Genomic DNA, 8,400 nt, shown 5'->3' on the forward strand with positions numbered 1-8,400 from the left:
TTTCCATTGCTTGATAGATAAAATGTGTAGGTAAAATATGTGATCAATTAGAATGGATGATTGATTTGTTTTTAACAACACAAGACAGGCAGAACAAAATATCTTGTTTCTAGAAACTAAACAGTTTTACTATAAATAATACAAGGATCAGCAGCTATGGATGTTTTTTATTCTCTGAGCAAATACATTTTATGTTGTCTTGAATGTTCACCAAGTAGACTTTTTAATAAATAGTGTGTGTGTGAAAATAAAGAAACCAATGAATTCCTCAATGTTTATTGAAAAAAGTAAAGTAAATAGACTCACTGTACTTAACATCATTACATCACAGTAGGATATAACATCAATTAAAACAGTTAAATTGACAATAATTTGGTTGCAAAACAGTTTTAACAGTATTCAGTATTAATATCCAAAAAAGAGCAAAAAAGCAAGTGAAAGGAGGAGCAATAAAAGGGTCCAGGAAACAATGGTTTGTTTAAAACATAAAAGAAAAACAAGTTACACAGAGAAAATAATAGTGCTTCTTATTGTATCAGGTCCCCAAGAAGATGCCGAAGCACTAACAAGTGTCCCCATCCGCCACCCACTCCAATGGCCACTTCTTTTATCTGTAACACAAAAAGAAAAAATGCAATTACATGTTTGGTTGGGCAAATAAACTGTAGACACATTAAAGGAGAACACCACAGTTTTTCAATATTTACTATGTTCTTACCTCAACTTAGATGAATACATACATATCTTTTTTCAACGCGTGCACTTAATCTTTGTACAACGCTTCTTGAATGTGTTAGCATTTAGCCTAGCCCCATTCATTCCTTAGGATCCAAACAGGGTTCAATTTAGGAGCCACCAAACACTTCCATGGTTTCCACACTTTCCATGTTTTGTTTTGTGCCACCATACTTACTCGTGTAACTACTCATGTAAGAGTCTTTAAATATGGAAAACATGGAAGTGTTTGGTCGCTTCTAAATTCATCCCGGTGTGGATCCATCGGAATGAATGTCGGTAGGCTAACTGCTAAAGCATTCTCGTAGAACTGTTGAAAGATTAAGTGCATGCATTGAAAAAAGATATGTATTCATTTGTCTAAGTTACATAGTAAATATTGAAAATGGTGGTGTTTTCCTTTAAGACACACATTAAAACTTCAGCTGTTTTCCTAAAGCTGTGTTTTGGTGGGGTTTTATTAAATCACAGTAGGATATGCAAGTCAACAATGCAAAAGAAAGCCTTCATTGTTCTTTTACATCAATTTTGTGTTAAAGCATTACTTGACTTATTGCATTTTGTTCTGGTAACTCCAAAGAGAGGAATGTGAAGTTCACATTTAACTTTAAGACAACATATGTGATAAATGAATCACAATGTTAACATTGTTTATGTCTCAATTTGGTGTTTTTAACAATTAAAGACAAGCCATGTGCAAATTCATTATTCAACAACTTTGTCTTTAATTATATGGAGAAAATATTCCGCAGTCTAATTCCCCGTAGTTTAAAATCACCTGCGTTTCCAACGTCACAAACATAATATAACCAATCACATCAACACAGTTGAACGCGTGCATCAGTAGTGTGTGTGTGTATGTGTGTGTGTGTGTGTGTGTGTGTGTGTGTGTGTGTGTGTGTGTGTGTGTGTGTGTGTGTGTAGTCTAAGCTCAGCAGTTATGCGTCTAGACAGTGGTCACCAATCCTGGTCCTTCAGGTGTGTTTGATTAGGGTTGGAGCTAAAATCTGCAGAGACACCGTCCCTTCAGGACCAGGATTGGTGACCAATGGTCTTAGACCATATACATGTAAGTAGATGCTACATACAGATGTTTTAGCTGTGCAACTGAGTAGATTAGCATATTCATAGATCTGCGCATACAATGTGACAAGCAAAACTTTTTTTATATTATTATATTATATTATTATTTTTTATTATGATGTTCAAAGATGCATTTTAACTGATACAATTCTTGACTAGAATGAGACTTTAAAGAAAAGCACATGAGCAAGGTAAATCTATATAAATACCTAGAGACAAGGAAAGCTCATTTTGCAATGATGCCAAAATCTTACATTTTGTCTCGACCTAATCTTCTACAAGGAGTTTAATGGGTTGACAAATCCTCAGAACTATGACTTCACGCAGGCCATTTAGTTTGGGCATACTACCTTAATTTCATTATTTGCCTAAATTGTTTTGCATGTTAATTGGGGACAGTAGGTGTTAGTGGCAATTAGATATACTGACAACAGATTAAAATTAACAGTGAACATGCCACTTCTCATTGGCATGACTGAGACGTTGTACATACCAAAGTTTGCACGGCTCCCACTCCACCTGCTTCAATTTCTGGCCCTAAAAAATAGTGGGACTTTTTTAGTTTCAAATATTTACTGTGTTTACCAATAAGTTTAAGACCATTACATCAATAACAAAACAAAAAAAAACTATATCATCCCTTTTCAACTGGAACATTATATAACCTGTGTATTGTTTGAGTTGTATTACATTTAACCTTAATAACTCTGGATTTGGCAACCCTCTTCACAGGGTAAAAATCCTGTCTCCCTGTCACATTGTGTGGGCATTCAGAATTTCTGAATAATACATTTTAGAAAATGGAATGGGAGTAATAGTCTGACATTTTTTTATATACACTCCTTAAATCAAATCCGTACTTTCCCATAGAGTGCAAGAACCACCATGTACAACAGTTTCCACACTGCAGATAAGTACTGTTCATTAATTCACAACAGACTGTAATACACTACATACTAGTGCTGCACAATTAATCGCATGTGATTGTAATGCGCATCTCGTCAGTAAATCTCGTCCTTGTTTAGTAGTAAATGGCCATCAGCTGCTTTCAGATGGAGCGCATTTACTACACAGAGCCGTAGTTCACTGACAAGAGGGGAAATATTGCATTAATAATCGCACGCGATTCATCCTACTACATAAATATCCCCTCCTGAATTTAAAGGCCATTGCTGATTCATCTAGTTAGATTGTGATCTTTTTCCCCATCAACCAATTCAAATTTAGCTTAAAAGTCATTTAACTGTCCGTTGTCAACACACCTTTCCTTTGGTCTGGCCGCACTGTAGTCAGAGCTGGAAAGCCTTCTTTCACACCATCTGTTAACAACAGAGAAACATTTAAAATGTAGAAATTATTATGAAAATTAGTCCAGTTTATAATAAAAACTTATTTTCATAAAGGCTGCACACGGTGAGCACTGGACGCAAAAGGTCTTGTACAGTCAGTAAGAAATAACGCCATCACAGTAAAGTAATCACAACAAAAAATAGCCTATTATTCCACAGCTTTATAATCTCAAATAGACAGTTTATACTTGCATGGACACTTGCACGTGACTGGGCAACTGGCCAATGAAACATGATCATTAGCAGTTCCAAGTGGGCTCTAAATCTAACGCAACTAAGCCACACAGTCAACAGAAAGTATGCAGTTTTTCTTTATGATATTATGCAATGAAATATTGTGATAAAGGTACAGAGTCAATATATATTGCACCCCTAATTGGAGCCCACCAAAACGATGTCTTAGATATAGGCAAACACAGGCATGATTTAAGTTATGACAACAGCATTTCATGGAATTTGCCAAACACACACAAAACTGTTATTTGATTGATGGTACCTCTCGTCAAAATTCATGAAATGCTGTTTTCATTACTTAAAGTGGTGGCCAAAATGATTAGAACACCTGACAGATTATTAAACCCACATGGGCTATGAGATAACATTACCGATAAAGTTCTGAGGAAATATATTGACACTATGCCAGAGAGATGTGCTGCTGTAATTGCTGCAAAAGGTGAACATACCAAATAATAAAGTTAAAAGTGGATAAAAACAGTACGACTCACCTCATCTGATATTTGTTGTGCTCAAAGCAACCATTGTTATGAAAAGTAATCATGTTTTGGAAACAAAAAAAAAATCAATATTTCAGATCTGTCAGGTGTTCGAATAATTTTGACCACCACTGTATATAAATATCAATTTCTGCAACTCCTATTCCAAATGCTTTGAATGCAGGGATCCCAGGACTCTTAATTTGATTACAGTTTCACATTACACAAAGTAAGAGTATGGTTTTTTATAAAGCTTAGAATTTATTTTCAATGCACTTCATAAAGCTCCTTTTTTGCTTACCTTTTCCAAGAGAACCTGGGGAGGCTCTTGGGGGTCCATCTGGGTAATGGGTTTCTTTTCCCAGATTGTTGCAGTGGGGTTGCATGGTGTCCTGAGGGTCCTAAAAGGGATACTGGCTGTCAAATTGGGGACTTTGGTGGTGCAATAAGGGCTGCTGGTGGTCCATTTGGAGCTGCTCTGGTATGAGGCAGGGCCACTGGTACCTGGAGATCAGGTTGGTCCATTTGGATTCAACTCGGGCTGATGAGGTTTTATTGACTTGTTCTGCAACACCTTGTGAGGTCCCGCCTACATTTTCGAAATACAGAATTATTTAGAAAACACTGATCAACCGTTTTAACAATTTTATAGACCAAACACCTAAACAATTATTTTAAGAGAAAAACGACAATAAAAATAATCATAATAAATTGCAGCCACAGTAGTAACAAGAGATGTAGACCTTACAAATGTAAAAAGTGCTTATTGTTCTACCAAACAGTAATAATTTAAAATAGAAATGTGATGGATGTTTGATAGTCTGGATGTTGACCAATTGTGCCACTTGTTCTACTGGTATACTGAAATTGTATAACTACAATATTCATATTTACTATTTACAGTGTCTACCAATTCAATGTGATAGTTAATGTTATAAACAAATGATAAAATATATGCAATTGTAAAGTTACTCTGATAGGACCAGTGTTATCACCTTTAGGGGTGGTTTCCTGGTCAGAGTTGATACTAGTCCCAAAGTAAAATGCATGTTTGAGCGTTTTAATTAGAAAAACACCTTGTACTGACATATCTTAACATACATCAGTGCCAATGTTTGGTCTCTAGATGCAGACACTGGTTCCTTGATTAGTAGTAAATCACCATCACCTGCTTTCAGATGGAGCAACATTTACCACACAAAGCGAAGTACACTGACAAGCTACGCAATATTGCATTTATCATCGTTGACAAATTGCCTGTGACAATGAACTGGATATTGCCTAGCTTTTCAGAGAAACACAGCTTTGTGTAGTAAATGCTGCTCCATCTGAAAACAGGTGATGGTGATTTACTGCTAATCAAAGAACTGACTTCACTGATGAGATGTGCAGGACAATTTCATGCAATTTATCCTGCAGCCCTATTTGCAAGCATTTGTAGAATAAAATGTCAACCCTTTAATCCACATTAGAGTTCAAGCTTAGTTCAAGCTTAGTTTAATATCGTCTGTCGTCCTGTGTCTGGACTGGATCATCTGGTGTGTGCATTTAATTTTATTTTAGATTAAACTGACAACCAAGCAGATGGAGTTATTAATGTTATTTTATTGATACTTAAACATGATCAGCTACATAAAGCTAGCTAGCTTTTAACCTCTCCCAACACTTGAGAGCAGTTGTAGCTGCAGTGATAGCTGCCCACTGTTCAGTGTGTGTGTGTGTGTGTTTACTACTCACTAAGATGGGTTAAAAGAATAGTTCACACTGTCATCATTTACTCACTCATTATTTTAAACCTATATGAGTATCTTTAGTCCTTTGAATGCTAAAGATGATAATTTGATGAGCAAGGATGGCAAGGATGCAGTTGACAGTACTCAGTGACTTTCATAGTATTTGTTTTAAATACTATGGAAGTCAATGAGCAACATCATCATACATTATCAAAATATCTTTTGTATTCAATAGACAAAGGGAATTCATGCTGGTTTAGAACAATGTCAGAATGAGAAAATAATGACAATGTTAATTATTTGGGTGAACTATCCCTTTAAATTGCATGGGTCACTTTCGAGCATGCATTCAACACGTGGTGTGTGTGTGACACATTTGTCAAAAGTCAGTTGTAAACTAAAAGCATCAATCACAAGCTGAGTACTACATTAGTTGAGAGAAGGCGCCACATTTTTACCTGTAATTTTTAATACATAAAAAAATAATCTTACCTTGAATAGGTTCTTTAATCTTTCCAAGCATGTAATGGATGTCTCAGTCAAGTGACAACGGGGTGTCAGAACCTCAGACCCCCAAGCATTTGGTTTTCTTCCAGGCCTTGACAAATACAAAACATAACAAACACGCAAAATAACATATATATGTTGTATGTATGTATGTATATAAAACAATAATCGCAATTTCATACCAGCATATCTTCATCATGCACCCAGCTCTCCCGCTTCTGATCAAATTTCTTCAGTTCTTTTTTACCCGAAGCTTATGTGGCTGCTCTACCTTGCATGTGTTGCAGGTTTTGCAAGCTACATTTAGTTGTGTATGGCAGACCACACACTTTCTAGTTGTTGACCCCTGGCCTGGCATTTCTAATAAAGATAAGAGTAAACGGGAGAGAGTGAAAGAGACTTTGAGAAGTACAAAGCAGGGCAAGATTAAAAAAATTAAAAAGCAATACTTACTTGAGGAGAGTGAGTGAGTGAGTTGATTATTGAAGTGGCTCTTAAAAGAGCCGTTGGTTTTCTAAGAAAAAGTATAAACTGTGGGTGATGTTAACAGGGAAGGGTGGTGGGTACTGACCGGACCTGAGAAAAGAAAACAAAAACATGATTAATTCTCTTACAGCAAAGTCTCCTAGGTTTGTCATATTATATATGCAGAACTGTAAAAAAAAAAAGGTAACAGTTATGCTACCTATAAATAAAGCATAAACTGCATAAATGAACAGTTGATCTGATGAGAAATAAATGAAATAATTATCTTGGTACTTGAAGCTTGGTTAGATATGGTTACTGTAGTCAAACTTTTACACACTTTCTTCTGAAAGATTTATTAACAACAATTACAGAACATAACACAATCAATTTTAATCCCTTCTAACGATCAATTGACATAGATGTAACTGCACAAACTAGCCTTATTATATAAATAATATTAAATAATTAAATAAATCTATTCTGCTCACCAAGGCTGCATTTATTTGATATAAAAACACTTATAATGTGAAATATTATTGTAATCTGAATGTAATAATGTGAAATATTATTGTAATCTGAATGTAAGTGCTGCTGACGGTTGTCAGCAGCGATCGCTCTCTGTGATCGATTGGTTCCGCCTTGTATGTTTAGATGAGCAGATTTACAATGAACACAATTATTTACTTAAATCGGTTATTTTTTCATTTAGAGCTTATTTCACGAACTGCATTCCGCGCGAAATTAATAAAACTACTGGTTTAAAAACGCTAGAACAACTGTTTAGCAACATAATATAATGCAGTCACTGCAGCTTTCTGTGATTAATACATTAGCTGATTATCAAACAGTCATCCAATAATGTTTCTGACCTTAGTAACGTAAAAACCACTATAGATAACTCCATAGTCCACACACGCAAATTAAATGTTATGCTGCACCAACTTTAGGATTTCTTAAATGACCGCACCTGAACAAACAATTATGTCCTAAATATGAGCCAATTGGATTCTGACCAAACGCGTGCACTGACTTGTCTGTTGCCTTTGCGGTGATATTATATTGCTGACGTTGCAACAAAGACTTAACATAAACACAGGATTTACTCAATTTTAGTAACATGAATCACCAAATTTCCAAGAAAGCCTTACCCATGGAGCTCCAGAGAACGCAATCACTGCGTCGCTTCTCTTGTTGAAGTTGTTGGCAATAAGAAATTATCGCCCCCTATTGGTTATCATCCTCATAAATGCGTGTCATTTTCACGCCTGGAGGAGGCAAAGCGTGACATTGACACGCATCCTCTAGTGGACCAGCGTGTCTATTACACGCTTTAGCGTGATACTGGGTTGATATATACACACATGCACACACACACAAACAAACAAACCGCCATCCCATTTAGAAAGACAGAAACTCTTAAGAGCTTACCAATGGACTCTGTGAAAACTCTTGTGTCTCGAGCTCTTGTGTGTGCACCGTCATTTTCATTCAGTTGATTTCAGCAAATTGCTAAAGTGTTAATGCACCTGTGCCCCACTTACAGAGCCATTTCAATCAGGATGTGAGTAGATCTCAGTGGCGTTTGCTCTCGTGTGAGGTCTTCAAACCTCATAGCAGATCTACAACATATATCAGCACTGAACAAACTGAGACACACTTGAGACTCTTTGTATCGTACAGAGACCACCACAGATCAAAACTATATATTACTGATTGTGCATTTAAGAGCTGTGAACATCAATGACCTGCACTTGCACGCCTGTGAGAAGAGAGCATCAGGTCAGTGAAACAGAAAGCAAATGAAAGTGAATG

General features: G+C 36.2%; 2 long non-coding RNA genes across 4 annotated transcripts; both read right to left on the reverse strand.

Annotated features, from left to right (window-relative positions):
* Nucleotides 1–260: 260 nt before the first annotated feature.
* On the reverse strand, nucleotides 261–2,344 carry LOC141358876 (uncharacterized). The gene is made up of 2 exons (XR_012365387.1): nucleotides 2,312–2,344; nucleotides 261–611 (listed from the first exon to the last, which is right to left on the reverse strand). It is a non-coding gene; the product is annotated as an uncharacterized lncRNA (long non-coding RNA).
* A 778-nt stretch (nucleotides 2,345–3,122) lies between these two features.
* On the reverse strand, nucleotides 3,123–7,942 carry LOC129430467 (uncharacterized). Of its 3 annotated transcripts, XR_012365389.1 has the most exons (6): nucleotides 7,737–7,942; nucleotides 6,574–6,696; nucleotides 6,303–6,480; nucleotides 6,106–6,211; nucleotides 4,182–4,469; nucleotides 3,123–3,137 (listed from the first exon to the last, which is right to left on the reverse strand). It is a non-coding gene; the product is annotated as an uncharacterized lncRNA (long non-coding RNA). The 3 variants fall into 3 exon arrangements; XR_012365388.1 differs by lacking the exon at nucleotides 7,737–7,942 and having other exon boundaries at nucleotides 6,574–7,730; XR_012365390.1 differs by lacking the exons at nucleotides 3,123–3,137; nucleotides 7,737–7,942 and having other exon boundaries at nucleotides 4,233–4,281; nucleotides 4,385–4,469; nucleotides 6,574–7,730.
* Between the last annotated feature and the right edge of the window lie 458 nt (nucleotides 7,943–8,400).

This window comes from Misgurnus anguillicaudatus, chromosome 22 (assembly GCF_027580225.2).
Source record: "Misgurnus anguillicaudatus chromosome 22, ASM2758022v2, whole genome shotgun sequence".
NCBI lineage: Eukaryota > Metazoa > Chordata > Actinopteri > Cypriniformes > Cobitidae > Misgurnus > Misgurnus anguillicaudatus.